Raw genomic sequence first — 20236 nt, forward strand, 5'->3', positions numbered from 1 at the left:
GCCTTCTCTCACACCAAAAGAAAACAATCAGTGTCAGAATATTCTTGTCATTAATTTTGTTTTGCTCCTGCTGAAGCCAGCATGTCAGATCAAGGAGATACTTTTTGGTCAGATCAAGAATCAACCTTGTTATGTGAATGATGAAATCACGTGATCTAAGATGGCTGACACGCCTTCCAAGCATCGATCTCAAAAGGCCTAAGGGTAAAATCGATTTCATGACTGGAGGGAGTAGACCTTTCACCCATTGATCGTTTCGAGCGGTAAAAGACGTTTGATGAAAGAACGAGGACGATACAAATAATAGAACAATTAAAGGTCCCGATGCCTCTGATTTAAATGTTCGATCGTATGCAGTCTTGCTCCGATCATTACGATCCACAAGAGGGTAATCTGGGCTAAATATTCACTGACCACCTTATCCTAATGAACGATAATATACTATTCAAATGTACATGTAATTGAGTCACAAAAAACAATGATGTCTCAATCTCTATGATTATTAATGCTGAATATTCTCCTTCAAACCAGAGAAGTCTAAATCAATATATTATATCGTATTTCCTGCAAATAAAGTAAATTAAAGCGTCTATTTCATACCTATTCATACCTATTCGAGACATAGCATAGGGCTCTATTGGAAGTCAAGTGTATCAACCCTTCAATATTTATCTGAAAAGACATTGTTAAATGACTTATATGAATTAAATATTGATATAAAGTGTAAAAAACCGACCCTGTGCATGAATGAATACAAGACCTTGGCTCAGGAAGTACCCTAGATCATTTAAATCATTTAGAGTGGTAATATGGTTAAGACAGGTCAAGACAGAGGGAGAGAGAGAGAGAGAGGGAGAGGGTAGGGTAGAGAGAGAGAGAGAGAGAGAGAGAGAGAGAGAGAGAGAGAGAGAGAGGGAGAGAGAGAGAGAGATACAGAGAGAGAAAGAGAGAGAGAAAGAGTGAGAGAGAGAGAGAGAGAGAGAGAGAGAGAGGAGGGGGGGGGGGGAGCCCACACGAGAGAGCATGAGGTAGGATACACAGGAGAAAGCCACCCGTCCATTAAAAAAATGACCGGATATCAATTTTAATTCATCTTGAATTTGAAAATAATAAACTAAATCGAGTCACCAAGTTTTCCCTGAAAAAAAAAAAACACAATGAAGCGTACTCGCAACTTAATGAACATAAACAAAATATCAATTTAGAAAGTAAATTTCAAATGTAATAATATTTCTTCACTTTTTATCTTTAGTCTCACATAGTATTTGAATAAAACAGCTTTTGATATTTGATATATTGCATAGATTTGTACACAGTCGAATGATTATTGCTCATGGCGGAAAAGTTGCGTTATTGAAAATCATCCATGCACGTTTCGAAGGAAACATGCATGGAATTATGGTCGCTTTTAATCGCGAATGACATTGGAAGGTGGTCACTCACACATCACATACGAGGGATAAAAGTAATGAATTATTGATTGGATGAATACAGGACAAAACTACCTGAATAGGAAGTAAATGAAAGCAATTGTAATCGGAAATTCCATGCTGATTGATCAAGGGCAATTAAGGGTGAACTACTGCACTGCAGATAAAATCATAATTCTTTTTTTTTAACAGTCAGACCTGAAAGGAGAATATAGGTTATAATTGAATAGACGAAAAGAAGACGAAAATTAGATAAGGAAATAAGAAAGGTAAAGAGAAATAGGTTGGCAGAGAAGAGCAATTGAAAGCATAAAAAGGAGGGGGGGGGGGGGACACAGAGAGAACAAAAAAGGACAACATTTTTATTTATATTAACTTTAGGCAAGAAAGAAAGGGTCAGAGAGAAACACATGGATGGATTATAAAAAGACATGTAGAGATAGAGGAAAGAGAGTGAGAGATAGAGGGAAGAGAATGAGAGATAGAAGGAGAGGGAGGGAGAAGAACGAGAGTGAGAGATAGAGGAAAGAGAGGGAAAGGAAAGAGAGTGACAGATAGAGGAAAGAGAGTAAGAGATAGAGGAAAGAGAGTGAGATATAGATGGAGAGAGAGGGAGAGGGAGAGATAGCATTTCGAAACTTTTAAAACAGAGCACTCGAAAAACAATACTATACTACTACTACTACTACTACTACTTCTTCTTTTTTCCTTCTTCTTCTACTTTTTTTATTTTTATTTAGGAGCGGATATACGATGAAAATTACAAGCATAGCTAGAGTTACTCAACGGTGTCTTGGAAAACACCTCAAAACTGTTTGTTGTTTATTAGTATAGGAAACATGTACCAAGCTCAATGTCTATTCTGGGAAGTCACCAATAGCAATACTTATATGATTACCGAAACACATATTCACACTACCTAACAATGTCTCCTGCTAGCATACTCTCACCAAATGTATTTATTCCCCGTGTATACCGCCACTACCTGCGAAACACTTAGGTAACGTCATATTTCATAACAATGGAAACGGGTCGAAGGCATGCAGGGAAGCAATCTAGAAGAGAGCTCTTGCAGCCCAGCCAGAATAAAGCTCCTTGATCGATGATAAACTGAGAATCTGAATAGAAGACTCCTCCTGAGGTAAAGAAGAATGTTTGCTGAATACAATTGGTTTTAAGGCCTCCAGCAAGATTAGCAAGAAACTCATAATTGCACAAATCCCTTCAAACACGCGCCATGAACAAGAATAGCCTGGTTTTCAAGAAAACAATTTACTTTCGTTTGGCTGTTTTGATAAGAAGTGTCTTCTATGATGATCTTGGAGACAAGCATGCGACTCATCTTGATTAGCGTGACCTTTCTCTTATATTGGTACCACGATACGATCTAACAAATTTGCTGTAGTATATCCTAAACTAAAAGTGTTCGCGAAGAATAACAAGAGTAATACAAAAAAGTGCAGGGAAGGAAAGGTTTATACCTCTTCTCCTTAATAGATACATATATTGTTCTTTGGTACATTTCTGCATCATAAATAAGACGTGGATGCTGTTAGAAGTAGGAGTATAATCCATGTTTTAAGTGTTGTATAAAAGCGCTCTGTTATATTGCCAGCGAACAAAAAGCAAACAATGCCCGCCTTCAGTGTTGAATATGACATTTTTAATACACTTCAAATAAAATCGACGTATGTTATTCAAATTGACATGGCTTAAAACCAATGGATACCAGACCTTGTTTACTCTCATGCAGGTTGCAAGGTTCATATTTACATCATTACCTTGAGTGGTATCAGATACATATTGTCTGAACCTCTTAGTGATGGGTAGATTTTGACTAAACATTGTCTCTGCTGTCTTGTACTCTGTTTTGGTAAGCTATACTGTATGAGACCTGTTGATGACTCTGCTCTTCACGTCTGGCGGGTATTCCTTGTACCACGATCCTCAATCCTATCAGTATATTGCTTTAATTTTCTTCACGTGTTGGTGATATATACTCCACACGTGAGTAGAATTAAGTCATATAAGACTTCTCAGCATACAGAGTACTGCGTTTCTTATAAACTCTAATCAGTCCAAAGAGATACCAGCTAGTAGTAGTATCTCCTTGATCAGTCTTCTATAAAACTGGACAAAATTTACGATATTGGTTATATAGAAACGACGATGAAAAGAAACAACTCTTTAAATAGGAAACAAAAAACCCGTCCAACTTTCTATATTATCTACAATTAGGTATCATTTATGTTCTATTCCAGTTTCTTTCCGGTTATGTTTATGCCGTGTTTATGCCGGGTTTGAAGGACGTATTACCCATTAAGTGGCTAATTTTATTTTGTCACGGAGTGTTCCATCTTGTGGATAAAATGGAATCCCCTTGGGATGTATCGCGTGATAAGATTGATACGTTAATGCTCGGTTTTAATGGGGAGACTGTTTACCTAGCTCATCTCAAACGTAGTTTATAGCTCTTCGTATTATTAGAACGGAAGACGGGTGAATGACTTAGAAGTATTAGCAAAAGAATAGGAGAAGGAAGAAGGAGATGGAGATGATGATGATGAAGGGAAAAGGAGGAAATAGAGAGGGAGAAGGGAGATGAATTTGAGAAATTCAAAGAAAACGAATTCCATGGAAATTTAGAAGAAGGATAGGAAAGCATTGTAGAATAAGAATTAAACGAGGAGCATTAAGAAGAAGAATTAAAGAAAACAGCTCAAGCATAGAAAGTGAAGAAGAAAAAGAGAGGACTGAAAAAAACACACAGATAAACTATAACAAATTATGAGGGAAAGAAGAAAAGGGCGGAGGGAATACATAAAGAAATATGATACAAAATACTGAATTATAAAAAGCAGCAGCGAAGAAGACAAAAGCGGAGAAGAGAAGGTGGGGGGGGGGGAAGCACTTAATAAGTGTCTATTTAGGATCTTATTTTTGTCCAGTTCATTGCTTTCCAAAAATGATGGTAGTAAGTTTAATGGTCTTGTTATGAAAGAGACGTCACTAAATATTTTGCCCCGATCATATTTACTGTATAGACTGGAAGAGCAGGACATTTGCTGTCAACAAAGGTCTTTTTCAAAGTGACCTCATTTTAGAATGTCTTTAGTTCGTCATCTTGTTTATTAGTGAGACGGGGAAAATAAGAATGAGATGGTTTAGTGCGACGCAAAGAGGGATTACAGAGAGGAAGAGGGAGGGAGAGAGAGAGGAGAGAGAGAGAGAGAGAAAGAGAGAGAGAGAGAGAGATAGAGAGAGAGAGAGAGAAAGAGAGAGAGAGAGAGAGATTGAGAGAGAGAGAGAGAGAGAGAGAGAGAGAGGGGACACCGAGGGGGGGGGGGGGAATAAAACTGTGAGCAGTAGAGAGCAAGTAAAAATATCTTCTTCTTTCAAGGAAGTGATCTGATATTTCAGTCACCGCACATCCCGTATCATATTCATCATGACATGTTCATGAGAAAGTGATATTGGATATGACAGTTAAGGGAATTAGAACTAAATATCTACCTTATATTTCAGAGAACAACCACGAATTGTATCAATCCATAGCTAATTCCATTTTAGGAAAGATAAGGGAGAAAGTGGTTGTGGAAAGGTGGGCGACGGCGACATAAAGCAGACAGAGTGGATATAATAAGATGGGGGGGGGGGGAGGGGTCAAGTGATATCAATGTGTAGTAGAAGAGAGGGATGAATACGAAAAAAAACTAACACAGTGGTCAAATTGTACTTCAAGATATTTACATATTTAAACGATGACTGGGAAAGAAGGGGGGTTGTGATAGGAGGGATAGAGATACACAGAGAGAAGTAGACATATATCAATAACGAAAGATAAATAATAATAATTATCCTTGCTTATATAGCGCCTAACAATTACTTTATCAGAAGTCTCTAAGCGCTCTAATAATGCGGCATAATTGAAGAGGGAGTAAGGTAAAGAGAGAGAGAGAGAGATAGAGAGAGGGGGAGAGAGAGGGGGATCAGAATACCACAATGAATACGTAACTCTCCCGATTCTCAATCTTTAGTAGATCTAGAACCACCCCCTATCCAGCACATTTGATTTGATTTTATTTTATTTTATTCAGACAATATAAAAATATATACATGTCTTGGGTTACAAAACAAGGTTTAGGAAAACCCATACAAGTTTGCATCCCAGATATGGACAGTAAAATGGCATACATAATTACACAGTAAATACTGATACATAATTATAACAAAGTCACTATTCCATGTGTTCCATGTTTTCACATAGTTTCCCACGCCTCTCCTCTTTACCAGCAGAAATAGCACACTCTATCGAATGAAAAAATTTAAAAAAATGGAACATACATGAAAGAGTGTTTCTGCTAGATATAATTTTCCTTCTGTTTTGCTATAAACACTGCATTGTAAAATGATTTATACGGTATAAAATGTTTGCAAACAGAATGTTGATTTGTTACATTACATTGTAAATTGAGATATATATATGTTTCCAAACAGAATATTGATTTGTTACATCACATTGTAAATTGATTTATATGTTTATAAACAGAATATTGATATACATCAATGAAGTTTAATAAATACAATACAATACATGAAAATAACAGTTATCAACAGGTAACTGTTGTTAAAGATATTGTAGTTGCTATACTAAAATATATTATGAAAGTTTGATTGAAGAAGTACGCTCTGGTACATTAATATTGATAGATTTGTATTCAAAACACTAAATTCAGATATCAATTTGGTTCTGTGATCAGATAGGAGAATATCAAAATATGCTTTGGTAATTGACAGTATGAGATCTAAATATTTTCTACTGTTTGTGGAAAAAACGAAAGAAGAAAGTCTTCTTAAAAGAGCATTATGAGGTCATTGAGGAACACCAATACTCGCAGGAAGAGCTTATGATTACACAGAATATATTTAGAGTATGAAAACTTCCTGAATCTCGAAGTGCTTTTATCTGACAGCTCATGGTCATTAAGAAAACCTTTATTGATCTGAGTACACGTTTAACATCTAAAAAAAATACTTGTTGACAGTATACCTGCCTTTAGAAGATTCAGTGATATTTCTGTTTTTTTAATACATTTTTTTCCCCACAATATTACTGTAAATATCGATGAAAAGATTAATGGCCGAAAAACGCAAAATTCCCTTCGCTTTTTATACTTCTGTAGTCATGGGGATTATAAGATATTTTACATTTGAAATCAACCAAGCGAACATTAACAGCGGTCTGATGACGCACGAGTATTTTATCTATATACTGTAGAAACAAATATTAATAATAGCATTCCTAAGTAAGGGCAATCGCGCGTAATCCTTTACAATATAATCGTTCGATTGACTTGCAACTGTATTTAAAGATTTTCCTCCATATACAGTGATGTGAATGAAAAGCAATAGATACATCCTGAATTACGTATACAAGCTCTCATCAGAATGAAATGAATAAGTTAACAACTAAATAATTCCTTACCCTTACCAAGTTTTGTAATTTTAAAAAGTATTTTAAAACATTTAGTTGTCCCCATTTATGTTTCTTGAGAATGTGACGCAGGAGGCGCGATAGCTCAGTCGGTAGAGCAGTGGTCTCGTAATCCGGTGACCCGGGTTCGAAACCAAGTCGATGCGCTAGTGCCCTTTGGTAATCCTCATTAACAGGTCCCTCGGAGAGGACCTAAAGCCGTCGGCCACCTGGTTGCTTACTTACAAGCATTTATACTTTCTTAGCAGTCAGGTAAAATAACCTCCACCACCACATTGAAGCTTACATCTAAAGGCATCAACATAGGCCTAGATTCAACCAGCACACCTTTAATTCATAAGTTACAAAAACATCGAATTTATAAAGCGTGTGAATAATTTAGTTTAAACTGTATTTAAACAATTCTCAAATATTTTATCTAACAGATAGCATAATAAAAATACAGCAATTCATCTAGGAATCTTATATTCAAACACAGTGGAACCATATGTAGGTCCATGGTGGAACCTCGTAATAAAGAACTCTGATGTAAAATATATCTTATAACAAGATAATTCTGTTACACTCAGTTCTTTTGATTCCCTAATATGCCTGATACATGAAGGTAATTTCCATCGTCCCGAGGTCCCGGGGTCCCTGTCATGAGGTGCATTCGCGATACGATCCATGACGCTGACGTAAACAAAATACGCCCATATAGCTAGAAACTGATATTTTATAGACATTTGCCAACATGTATCCATCTGTTTATATTTTATAGACAATTCCCCTTTGAGTAATGTTTCATGAAACGTAGTGTCATAGCCTTTCTGATTATTTGCCTGAATGTTGAGCTATAAGTGGCCTAGCGTAAATAGTTGTCATGCGAGGGGGGGGGGGCACTGGTCCTTCTAATATTGTTAACATTCGGTAGAGGCCTAGCCATTTTCTTCCAGTGTGCGTTTTTCTGCCTTTCTTCTTTCCCTATATTTCTATTCATCGTTCGTTTCATGTAAACTCTTTCCATCAAAGCCAAATAGTGAACTGCTATAAGAGGATGATACACATTCAATGTCGACCAGATAAAGGTATACGTGAATGAAGAGAAATCTTTAGAATAACAAATGTTATTCAAGTTGTAACGACTGTAATTTACCAACCATTCAACCTTGCAGCATATAACAATTCATCCTCCCAGGAAGATGATTCCGATCACATAAAAGATAAGCATGATGATGATAATACTTGTAAATCTTAGAACTGAAAGAAAGCTACTTACGATCGATATCACCACTCAATCTCAAGTTCTTTCTTATGGACAAACCAAGCAAGCGTTCCCCTCCGTCGATGTGTGCCTTCCAGTGGACTGAACTCCTGTAATGATCAAGACAGCTTGGAGAACCTTCTCCTCTTGCTTCCCTTTCTTCATCACTGCATGGTTGCTATAGAAACAGCAGGTAGTTTCATCCCTCAATCATCCGGCCCCTAATGGCGTAGTTCCTGGTGATTGTACTCAGGTAGTGATGAGAAGCAATGGTTGAAAGAGAACAAATACGTGTGCTTACTTCATTCAAGCACCGTGTGAAATAGAATCTCTAGGCGGTGATTAAGAACATTGTGATTCAAACGCGAGAAAAAAAATCAATGATTTACGCCCTTCTTATATAACGCAATAGAACAAGCATTCCGTTTTTCATAGAGCGTGTCCTATATAAATACCAATCCTATTGCCTGCGCTTTACATGTGTATTCCAAAATTAAGTAATATTTATGTTGGTTTAGGTCATGGATTTGGTGGAAAAGTGTTTCTTGGTGCGTGGTCTGAAGCCAAATAGAGAATAAGTTGTCTTTAATATAGTTACTTGTGTAACGGTATTAACCCGGATTGGCTTATGGGAGTTGAATTAATCAAATGAGGGGGGAATCAATATGCGAATGATGAAATCAGTGCATGAATGAATGGTGGCAGATGTAGATAATAGTTGATTTTTTACCATATCGGTACGATTTTTTAATTTGCTTACATAATATATACGAGGGGCGTTCAATAAGTTCATAGCCCGACTATAAAGGAGCAGGTATTCGGAGACGTAATTACGTCTTCATGAATATTTCATATTTTCTATTACAGGTGACAAGATTTAAGTTTAGCAGCACCCCCACCTAGGTATAAGAGCAGCCGTTTAAATTGGAGTTACTGGGACTTAAAAAATAAATAAACAAAAACAAACGTCATCATAGCTTTATCAGCCAGCTGGAAGGAAGCTGCTTATTTCTATATTGTGGAGTAGGCAGCAGCACTGTCCCATAAAGATGCCATCCAGCTTCTCACGGATATCATTCGGCTCCTCTTCTGGAGCACCATGAAATGGATGACGGCACGATGCTGAACAAAATCCATTAAAGGTACTATGTCCCTTTTGCAGCCAACATCAAATTCTGTAGAACTTTGCAGAAATTATGAATGTCCCATCTGTGAAATTTAAATGTTAGCAGTGTCCTAATTTTCAAATTATGCAAGGAAACCCGTTTACTTGCTAGACTTCACTGTCAGACACTATTGAGTGACTGACTTGCTTTTTTTTCTTCTTTGGTTATGGCATAGGTACATGAGCATTTGTCTACATCAATAACCCACTTCTTGTAATGGCCAAAATTAAACTGATTGAATCTTTGTGCAGCACAAAACGTACGACCATTCAGTAGAATGGTCTGGAAATCAGACTATTACTTACTGGCTCTATAGCTCTTAAGTCGATTTGACAACTAATAGTCATTATTTTCCCACTTAAAGACATTTTCAAGACCCCCTTTTTTTAGGGAAGTTCTAAATTAGTATTTACTTTCAAATGCCGTTGGAATTTAACCTTTTCATTTTTGTGGCCTGCAAATGGGACATAGTACCTTTAATATCGACCTCAATATCACATGTAATAGACATGACATAGAATATGACAACTTCTTATCTAAGAGATGATTATTATAATGATGCGTATCAAGGATGATGCTAACGGGCTCCCATTTGTTCCCCTCCTCCACTAGAGGAAGTATTCAAGGAGAACAGAATCATAATCATAAGGTTATTACATTGTTGCAATGCTGATTTCTCAGAACACGATTCGTGTGCAGGGAAATGTCAAAAAATGCTCTTGAGAATAATCACGTAAAATGTCTTTGTTCAAATGGCCTCGATTTCAAATGTGTTTCCGTTCTGTCATTAGGGAGTGTAGTGTTATATGATTATACAAGAATAAGAAGGTACATTCATTTTAAAGATGGCTTGTCGTCGAGTTGCATTGGTAGACGGTAAGTTGATATTAAATTAGCTGCATCTTTTGAAAAGGAAAACAACATGAATGGGAGAATGATTTAGAGTTGTCAACAGACAATCTCTTTTTTTAAATATTTTCCAATTCTAAATTTCAGAGCAATGCATTATCGTTGAGCAATACATTGATGGGCTTCATAAGCAGTTTATTACATTAACTGCAGACCATTTAAGTGGTCATGATATCAATTATCTACTGAAGTATCAACTAGTTTCAGTTTTTTTCCATCCCTGCGCTTTTCTGTATCTGATTCTCGTCTTTATTTTCCTTTTATTTTTCTCCTCCTCTTCTTCTTTTCAGTTTAACTATTGAATTCGTCTGCACTTCAACGGTATTTACATTCTCTTACAAATGAAAACGGTTTCAGTAAAGAAGAAGGAGGAACAATCGAACTACACCGGGAGCAAAACGTTTATTTCCCCGGAAATAGGAGAGGATAGAATTTCGATTAAAAACCTACCCACTCATTGGAAAAGAAATAAGAAACGACAATATCGGGTAGAAGCAGTAGTGACCCCCGTGGAAGATTATGGATGCTATAGGCAATGATATTGATTGCAAATCTCAATTATCGTCATCTGTTTTCTCTCTGACGTTTGAAGATGAATCCACACAGCATACCATGTAATAATCAATCATAAGACACATAAGCTTGATTAAAGCTCGTGAATAAAGGAGAATGTTGGTCGTCAACTCTTATCGGATTTATAAATACTCTTGAAAAGGATTATCCTCCCCTTTTTGATAATTGCGTATTTTTCATCTTTGTTCATATTATTTTTAAATTCATCTGGTATTAATGCAACATCATAGGAATACGCATTAAAGTCTGTAGAAAGAGAGAGAGAGAGAGAGAGAGAGAGAGAGAGAGAGAAAGAAAGAGAGAGATAGAGAGAGAAAGAGAGAGAGGGAGAGAGAGAGAGAGAGAGAGAAAGAGAAAGAGAAAAGAGAAGGGAAAAGAGGGAATAGAAAGAGAGAAAGATAAATAGGAAGGAAAACAAAAGAGAGATAATATAGATTGGCAGATAGCTAAATAGATTGATTGAAGAAGGGTAGAAAGATTAAGAGAGAGAGGGTAAATAAAGACGGAAAGGCGGGGGGGGGGGGGAGCAAGAGTTCACCCTCCTCAATTTATTTTGTCTTCTGACTCAAGCTGTTTCCAATTCTGACTCAAGCTGTTTCTAAATCAACACACACGTTTTATCATTAGGTTCTATTTAAAACATTTTTCCCCATTGGTTTTCTATGATCGTTTTTGTACTTTGGATCTTAAGAGTGTATGTTGAGAAACCATGATATTTCAATATTTATCTTCACAAATGCCATAGGAAAGGTAATCTTCTGAAGTAATACAAGGAACTTTTATGATATTAATTTTTTAATGAGTAGAACGTGTCGTTTCTGAGCAACATTCCAATATCAATATTGTACGATTATGTAAAAGATTGACACGTTTTTCTTGTTAATAACTAACAATCCGAAGCTCTTATCGTACTTAAGGTTGTGTAGTTTAAATCGGATGGTGTAAAATTCACCTAAGTTAAATACATAACTTTTCTATTATGGCTATTATAAGTATGTACTATGTTAAACAAATTCATGAAGTTCTCATTAAGAGTAACAAACAAACGTGTCTCATTCTTCCCCCTCTCTCTCTCCTTCTCTCGCTCTCTCTCTCTTCCACTTTCTTTCTTTATCTCTCTCTCTCTCTCTCTCTCTCTCTCCTCTTTGTCCAATTTTAGTTCCACTCTCTTCTTATATCAGTGTACGTTTTTTTATGGATCTGATTATGTTTGTATTCTCTATAACCATAACAACAGCTTTGAGCTTTAACATTTCAGAGATTTGACTAAAAGATAAAGTGGTCCTTAATCTTCCAGGCAGAACTTTAATAAAACAGGCCTGCTCTTCAGTGATCGATAGTATCTTTTTTAAAGTAAGGGGACTATTACACAAGAACAGTGTGTGTTGGAAGCATGGCAGACAGATAGAGAGATTTCCTATACGGTCTACGCCACACATTTCGTCCATCCCCATTCTTCTCCAATATTCTTCCGTGCTTCACACCAGTCTCCTATGCTTCACATAGCACCAGTCTCCTATTTCTACTCCCAGCAGCGCTCCTCGCTGTATAATGACATGTTTTCGTAAACATGAAACCTCAGCCTTACGAGTAATCGGAATACCTGTTTGTGTGAAGGCCCGTCATTCTGCCGAATTGATGACCAGAAAGGATGACCCCTCTGTATACGCTTATGATGAAACACGAGACATAATTTGATAGACGTTGTCTGTCACAATGCGCTAAACAAAGTGTTATTTTATACACCTCTGTATGTAGTGAGGGAATGCGAATTGTGGTATGAGCCTATGGATTGCAGATATGAGTTAGAATTTTAATTACGAATCGAGAGCTGTTGAGATATAGAAAAAGAAGAGTTAAATGATGTATAATTGGAATGGAAGCAATTCAGTCAATTCAGTCACGGTACGGTGTATCACAGGGTCACATCGTCGCGCTTATAGGCCTAATGGACAATCTTCATACGGATCGCCGATTCATTCACTTCTTAATCTGGTTGCATTAACTACATAACTGTAGCAAAAAAAAAGAAGAGAGGCATATCTTTGTTTGAATTGCTAACAGAGCATGAACGTTTCATTTTTGTAATGGAGGGAGGTTTTTGTGTGTGTGGGTGGGGGGGGGGGGGGGGGAGGGGGAGGGAGGGGGGGGGGGTCACATCCTACACCTCCTCTGGCGGTGCCTATGAGTCCATAACCTTTGCACGCCATTCTCAGCATCAAACTCTCTCTACTCGATAACCAGCATGAACAGGAAATTTAACATTCAACAATAATGAGCGATGTTCCCCTTTGATTTCAAAACTGTTGGCATGACCGCAAGATGCATCGATATTAGCTTATTCATTAAGCTGTCAATGTTAAGTTCAGTTCAGTTCAGTTTGGCTTGGCTTGGCTTAGCTAAGGCTGGTGGGTAATACTCATGCCAACTCTAATGTATCAATTTCGATGTCATGAAATAAACATCATACACTGGTTACTCACACAGTCTGCGAGCCCAGTAAATTGAATTGAATTGAATTGAATTGGTCTATATTTCATTCATCATAAAAAGAAAACCAGCGCTTCGTGTTCGCTTTAAATATTTACATTGTATCAGTCCAGCAACGTATGCCTAAAAATAATGCCATAGGCAATGGTCCATATTCGACAGAATGATCACGCATTAATTTATTCCAGTCAAATTTTATTTTGTATAGATTATATTTTCAATCTGTTAACAAAAGGAAATACTCTCAATTACTTGGGATTTTATTAATAGTTAGAAGATTAATACGCCCTTATCATACCAAGCCCACGATACTGCATCCACTTTCTTATCAAAAGTAATGTTTGCTTAAGTATGTTTATGTAATGGTGTTGCCAATACAATCCTTGTAATTATATTGCTACTTGAAGTAGTTCATGTGGTTCACATTGTGCTTTATAATATGAGAAATTATCGTAATAATTTTTTTACATAGAATAATAGATATCGTGGTCTTGGGCAATATTTCAAGAATCAGATGTGCATGTTTCCTTGAATCTCTTACCAAATCATTAAGTTATAAGATTTTTACTTTGAGAAAGCTCAGTAAATTTGTAAGCTCTTCCATTTTAAATAAAATATACAAATGTACCATACAGCCAATCTTAGATTATTCTTGTTCCGTATGGGGAAACTGTTCTTTACAAAACAGAAATATTCTTTTAAGACTGCAAAAAAGAGCTGCACGTATTGTCGTAGGGAATTTTGATTATAATGTTAATAGCTTGAGTATAATAAATTCATTAAAATGGCAATCCATTGACACTAGACGGGACTATTTTTTATCATGTATAATGTACAACTGTATTCATGGAAAAGCCCCAGTACGATTATGCAATGAAGTGGAAATGGTTTTTGACAGACATGGTTTTAACACTAGACTTGCCAATACGCTGAATGTTGTTTTACCTAAGCCTAATCTTGAATGTTTTAAGAATTGTTTTAGATACGCTGGAGGTAAAATCTGGAATAGTCTACCTTCTGCTTTTCAAAATGCTAAATCTATCGATGTTTTTAAACGTATGTACAAGGACAAATTTTTTAAACCTGTGTAATACAATGCCGATTCATTTACTGCTTTGACATGGCTTATCTCTCTCTCTCTCTCTCTCTCTCTTTCTCTCTCTCTCTCTCCATTTCCCTCTCCCCTCTTTCTTTCTTTCTTTCCCTCTCCCCTCTTTCTTTCTTTCCCTCTTTCCTCCTTTACTTTTTACCAGTTTCCTTATATCTTCTCTCCTCTTCTATTTTTTAGGGTGATATTTTAATGCCTTTTATTAAATGTGATTTGATATTTTTTCCGCTGTTAATTTCATTTATTTCATTGTCGTTTTTTTTGTGTTTTTTTTTGTGTGCTTTTTACTATTTTTAATGCGTATTATGCTTATATGTTAGTTTTATACTGTTCTTACCTTTGCCTGTGAGCTTTGGTGATATTCGTTATTTATATTTCCGTGTTTTTATCCTGTTCAGGACCATGATGTAAAACAGATTTTGTATCTACAATGTATATCTGATTCTTGATATCCTGATTAAATATATTTCAATAAAAAATAAATAAAATAAATTGATGATATAATATTCTCAACACATCGCAGACCCATTTCATATATGCTGCTTCCCTTTTATCAAAGCAGCTATTTTACAGCCGATGCAATCGGGCTCTTGTTTGCGCTGCGTGCGACATCGCAACATGTGTGTGATGATCATGATATAAAATACAACATAACACGTGTATACATATAGAATGCTACTAGCTGAAGTGGTTTAATGGGGTTCCTACTCTAGTAATATTAAATTGTGTTCTATAAAACCAGTACATTATAAAATGTAAATGATTCTATTAGCGGTGTGGGGCCGACTAATAAGATGATAACGAAGAGTAAAAGACATTACATTTACATTAAGAGGTATTTTAACAAGTGAAACCTAACGAAATAAATTCACTACACGAGATATCAAGAAATAGGCAAACGATTATTGGGCTGTATGAAAGAAATATAAACGTCGTAACTCCAATGATATATACTGATCTCGATAACCACTCTCATACAGCCTTCAATATCAGGGGAGAAAGTCTATTTTTACTTTTATATACAATAACAGGGTAGTCCCGGCGGCCTAGTTCTCTCTAGAAGATGCTTATACAAATGAAATTCAATCCTAGTCGCTTGAATAGATCATAAATGTCATGCAAATGAAACATGATCTCACCGGCTTACCAAACAAGTTATCCTCTGGCGTAACTCATAGTAATCATAGATCTTCTTCGAGGAATAAAATACCTGCTTCTAAAATTCCGTTTAGACTATTAAATCCTACGTCAATACAGACTAGCTACAACGCTTTAAATTTAGTGTGATTATCAAGACTGCGGCAAATCATATGTTTTTTTATTACGTTGATTATGTGATGGGTCATGGGAATAATAATACTTCGATTTTTGTATCTTTGTTTTACATTTGCTGGTTATTAGTTTTGTCAATTTAGGCCTATACAGTTGAAAGAATAATTAGGAAAATGTCCAAACTGTCAAGAGGATTTATTCCTAATTATTATTATTTTTCATACATACATTGACTCTTCTTTTTCGTTGGTATGTTCATATCCGCGGTAGATATCCGCGATAGCACAGTTATGACAGACGTAAAGGCTCTCTTATTCTCTATCACATTCTCTCTCTCTCTCTCTCTCTCTCTCTCTCTCAGTCTCTCTCTCTCTCCCTCTCTCTCTCCCTCTCTCTCTCTCTCTCTCTCTCTCAGTCTCTCTCTCTCTCTCTCTCTCTCTCTCAGTCTCTCTCTTCACCCTATTCTTTTCTCTCCCCGATCTTTCTTCCCACATTTCTCTCTCTCTCTCTCTCTCTCTCTCTCTCTCTCTCTTTCTCCTCGATTTCTCTTTCCCCAATTCACTCTCCTCCATCTGTCTTTCCCCATTTCTCTCTTATTATTTTCATTTGACATATTATATACATTTACATTGCCTCTCCAATGGGACAGTGTTATATCACACTTGTAATTTGGTGTGTTCACATCAGTGGTAGATAGCACAGTTACAGTACAGACGCATAGGCTCTCTTATTCTCTATCATTATTATCCTTTTCTCTCCTTCTCTCTCTCTCTCTATCTCTTTCTCACTCACTCACTCACTCTCTCTCTCTCTCACTCACTCACTCTCTCTCTCTCTCTCGATCTCTCCTCGATTTCTCTTTCCCCAATTCACTCTCCTCCATCTGTCTTTCCCCATTTCTCTCTTATTATTTTCATTTTACATATATACATTTACATTGCCTCTCCAATGGGACAGTGTTATATCACACTTGTAATTTGGTATGTTCATATCAGTAGTAGATAGCACAGTTACAGTACAGACGCATAGGCTCTCTTATTCTCTATCATTATTATCCTTTCTCTCACTCACTCTCTCTCGATCTCGATCTCTCTTTCCCCATTTCTCTCTCTCTCTCTCTAACTCACTCTCTCTCTCTCTCTCTCGATCTCTCTTTCCCCATTTCTCTCTCTCTCTCTCTTTATCTTTCTCTCTCTCTCTCTCTCTCTCTCTCTCTCTCTCTCTCTATCCTCCATCTCCTTTACCCATTTCTCTCTCATCATTTTTTTATTTTACATACATACATTGACTCTTCAAGGGGACAGTGTTAGATCACGCTTGTAATTTGGTATGTTCATATCCGCGGTAGATAATACAGTTATGACAGACGCATTCTCTCTCATATTCTCCCTCATAATCTCGCTCTCCCCCTCTCTCTCATTCTCTCTCTTCTCCCCCTCCTCCACGTTCTTTATCATCTCTCTCTCTCTCTCTCTCTCTCTCTCTCTCTCTCTTTACAGATTTTCCAAGATTTGAATGACTCGGCATATGTGAATAATAATTAACAAAATAATTACTACTGAGGTAAAGCAGTGACAACCAGCTAAAAAGTATCACGATCTTTATAGCAAGAAACATGTATACGGTAGAAATTGGACGTAAAGCTGGTTTCAAGCATTTTATATGGACATTACCCTGATTTAGTGGTCAATTTGACCCGTGGCATATAAGGAGACCTATACTTGGACTCAGGTGCTATTGCAAGAAAGTTATATAGTTCTTTCTATTATTTCTAATCACAACATTTTTTTCTTCACTTTTCTTTTTCTCTTCTTAACCTATCTTTGTCGTTTACTGAATTCATATTTCGATTTGTTCAGCATTTAGGCTCTATTAACCTCGTACTCATGTGGAAATTTGAAATTATGTATTTCATACATAATGTCATGCTATACTCTCAAAACATCACAGACCTATTTCATAGGTGTTATTTCCCCGTTATCAACGCCGCTAAAATAATGACGACCGATCGAAGCTGGCTTTTGTTTGCGCGCTGAATCTCAACATGCTCCGTGTGTGTGTTTCATGCAAAAGGTAATATACAACGTTTATGGTATAGAATACAAGGACAAGTGAATAGTGTACGTTGCCTACAAGTAAGACTAGAGTCGGTCGTATAAAAATAGCACATTGTCAAATTAGAATATTAATAACTAAGAGGTGTGAGCATAATGAATTAGATGATAATCAGAAAAAGCTTGAAATTATAATGAGAGAGAAATGGGGAAAGACAGATCGAGGAGAGAGACAGAGAGAGAGAGAGAGAAATGGGGGAAAGAGAGATCGAGGAGAGAGAGAGAGAGAGAGAGAGAAAGAGAAAGAGAGGGGCGAAGGAGAGAGAATATGAGAGAGAATATGAGAGAGAATGTGTCTGTCATAACTGTATTATACCACTGATGTGAACATACCAAATTACAAGTGTGATATAACTAATACTGTCCCCTTGAAGAATCAATGTATGTATGTAAAATTATAATAATGAGAACAAAATAGGGGAAAGGAGATGGAGGCAAGAGAGAGAGAAAGAGAGAGAGAGAGATAGAGAGAGAGAGACGAGAGAGAGAAAGAGAAAGAGAGAGAGAAAGATAAAGAAAAACAGAGAGAGAAATGGGGAAAGAGAGATCGAGGAGAGGTCGAGAGAGAGAGAGAGAGAGAGATAATATGAGAGATAATATGAGAGAGAGCGCGGCTACTATATAACCCCCGTTGATATCAACATACTAAATTACAAGTGTCAGCTCACACTGTCCCTTTGGAGTTTGAAGAGTCAATGTATGTATCTCAAATAATGATAATTCCTTCAAGTGGAAGACTCCAGTTTGTGTCAGTCAAGAAATGCAAAACCGAAACAAACAAATTTACCTGGAGTGAATAGTATCTGATACGACACAACAATTTGATAATTTTAGTCCCGGTCTCCCCTGTTCCATCGAGATTGAATTAATGACTCTACCTCTCAATTCCCCCTTTTGCCCTTAATACAATATGGACGAGCAATATCTGGAGCCTAAACATCGTTTATATTCATCAGATGGGTAAAATAACCAATTATCTTGGGGCAAGGTATTTAATCATAAAGAGAAGTTGATTTTGACAGCAGAGAGAGGGAAATACATTGTACATTTGCGGAATGGTTAATAATTATACTGCCACAAGAGCTAACTGATGTTTATGAATTAGTTTTGGAGAAGGTTAAATGACACCCGAGTGTCAAGATTTTCCAGCTTTCTTTAAGCCATTGAAATATATAACGATAATGATTTATCATACATGTAGATTTGAAAGATTGCATGCTGTAATTATGAAGACCTTACTAATTTGACTTTGTCATTTTATATTTGCGGTCAATGCTATATTGTGCATGAACACCTGATTGACTTACTCTTTATGTCTCATATTGGTATGAGGCTGTTTTTATAGTAGTACATAGTTCGTTTGAAATCAGAGCGTTTTATCATAGTTGTTACAAAGCAGATCGATGTGTTCTTGCCTTAGTGGACAGGTTGGACATTTTATGTAACTTCTTTTCATATTCCAAGGGGTGTTTCACAAAGGTCCTAAGTCGAACTTAACTCTAAGTTGGACTTAAAAAATTATGGAGAGCTCTTTGTAGCCTTAAAATAAAGTATATTCAAAAGCGAAAATTCAAGTATTTTATACTTTTTATAAATTCCACATCAAGACCAAGAAATCTCCTTGATAATAGTAAACATGAAATATTTGAATCAAAATTGTACGCCTTTTAAATAACTTTTTACTAATATTTTCATGGATGCTAATGGCGTTCCATATAGTCCAACTTAGAGATAAGTTTAACTTAGGATCTTTGTGAAACACCCCCCCCCCCAGGTAATGTATATCCGTTTCATTCCACATTATCTATTGCATCCCTCCATAAACATCCTCAACCTTCATCTATCCGACTTTCAGACCCTCTTCCGCACTCACGCAGCTCTGTATCTCTCTCTCTCTCGCTTTCTTCATTTCTATTCATATCATCATCCTCGTACCGAACACATATTCTTCTCCATTTCTCCCACGGGTAACTGTGTTTATCTTACACCTTCGTAATTCCTTTTTAATTAAACCGCGATTTTCATTACATTTTGTAACCTTGACAACAGTCTTGTGGGAAATCAAATTACGGTGAACATTGCCTGGAATCCGTGATAATTTGTCTTGGAATAGCCCGTTATCAAAAGTATTCCTTTCGGGTTTCTATATCTAGTATCTGCCTTTCTGTCATCTTCCTTCTGCTCTTATACCGGTTCCATTGGGAGCTATTCATTCACATGTTACAACAAGCGGATTTAGATGAAGAGACATGGTACAGCCACATGACGTTAAGATTAAGAGTAGGCATTGATTCGAATTAATTGTCGATATTATTGAAGAAACGTTTTAAGGGATAATGTGATTGAAATGGATTGTGATTCCCCTTGATCATGTTGCTAACTGTTCAGAGATATACTGTTACACCTATAAATAAAATATAAGACAACTCCACTGGGG

General features: G+C 36.6%; 1 protein-coding gene across 1 annotated transcript in view; it reads right to left on the bottom strand.

The window, feature by feature from the left end:
- Positions 1 to 8450, bottom strand: part of LOC100891289 — a 37605-nt gene extending 29155 nt beyond the window's left edge. The window contains exon 1 of the mRNA XM_003727242.3: positions 8183 to 8450. The gene's annotated coding sequence lies outside the window, so the exon portion shown is untranslated. The remainder of the gene's footprint in view (positions 1 to 8182) is intronic.
- Between the last annotated feature and the right edge of the window lie 11786 nt (positions 8451 to 20236).

Source organism: Strongylocentrotus purpuratus, unplaced genomic scaffold (genome assembly GCF_000002235.5).
Source record: "Strongylocentrotus purpuratus isolate Spur 01 unplaced genomic scaffold, Spur_5.0 spur5_scaffold_7, whole genome shotgun sequence".
Classification (NCBI taxonomy): Eukaryota; Metazoa; Echinodermata; class Echinoidea; order Camarodonta; family Strongylocentrotidae; genus Strongylocentrotus; species Strongylocentrotus purpuratus.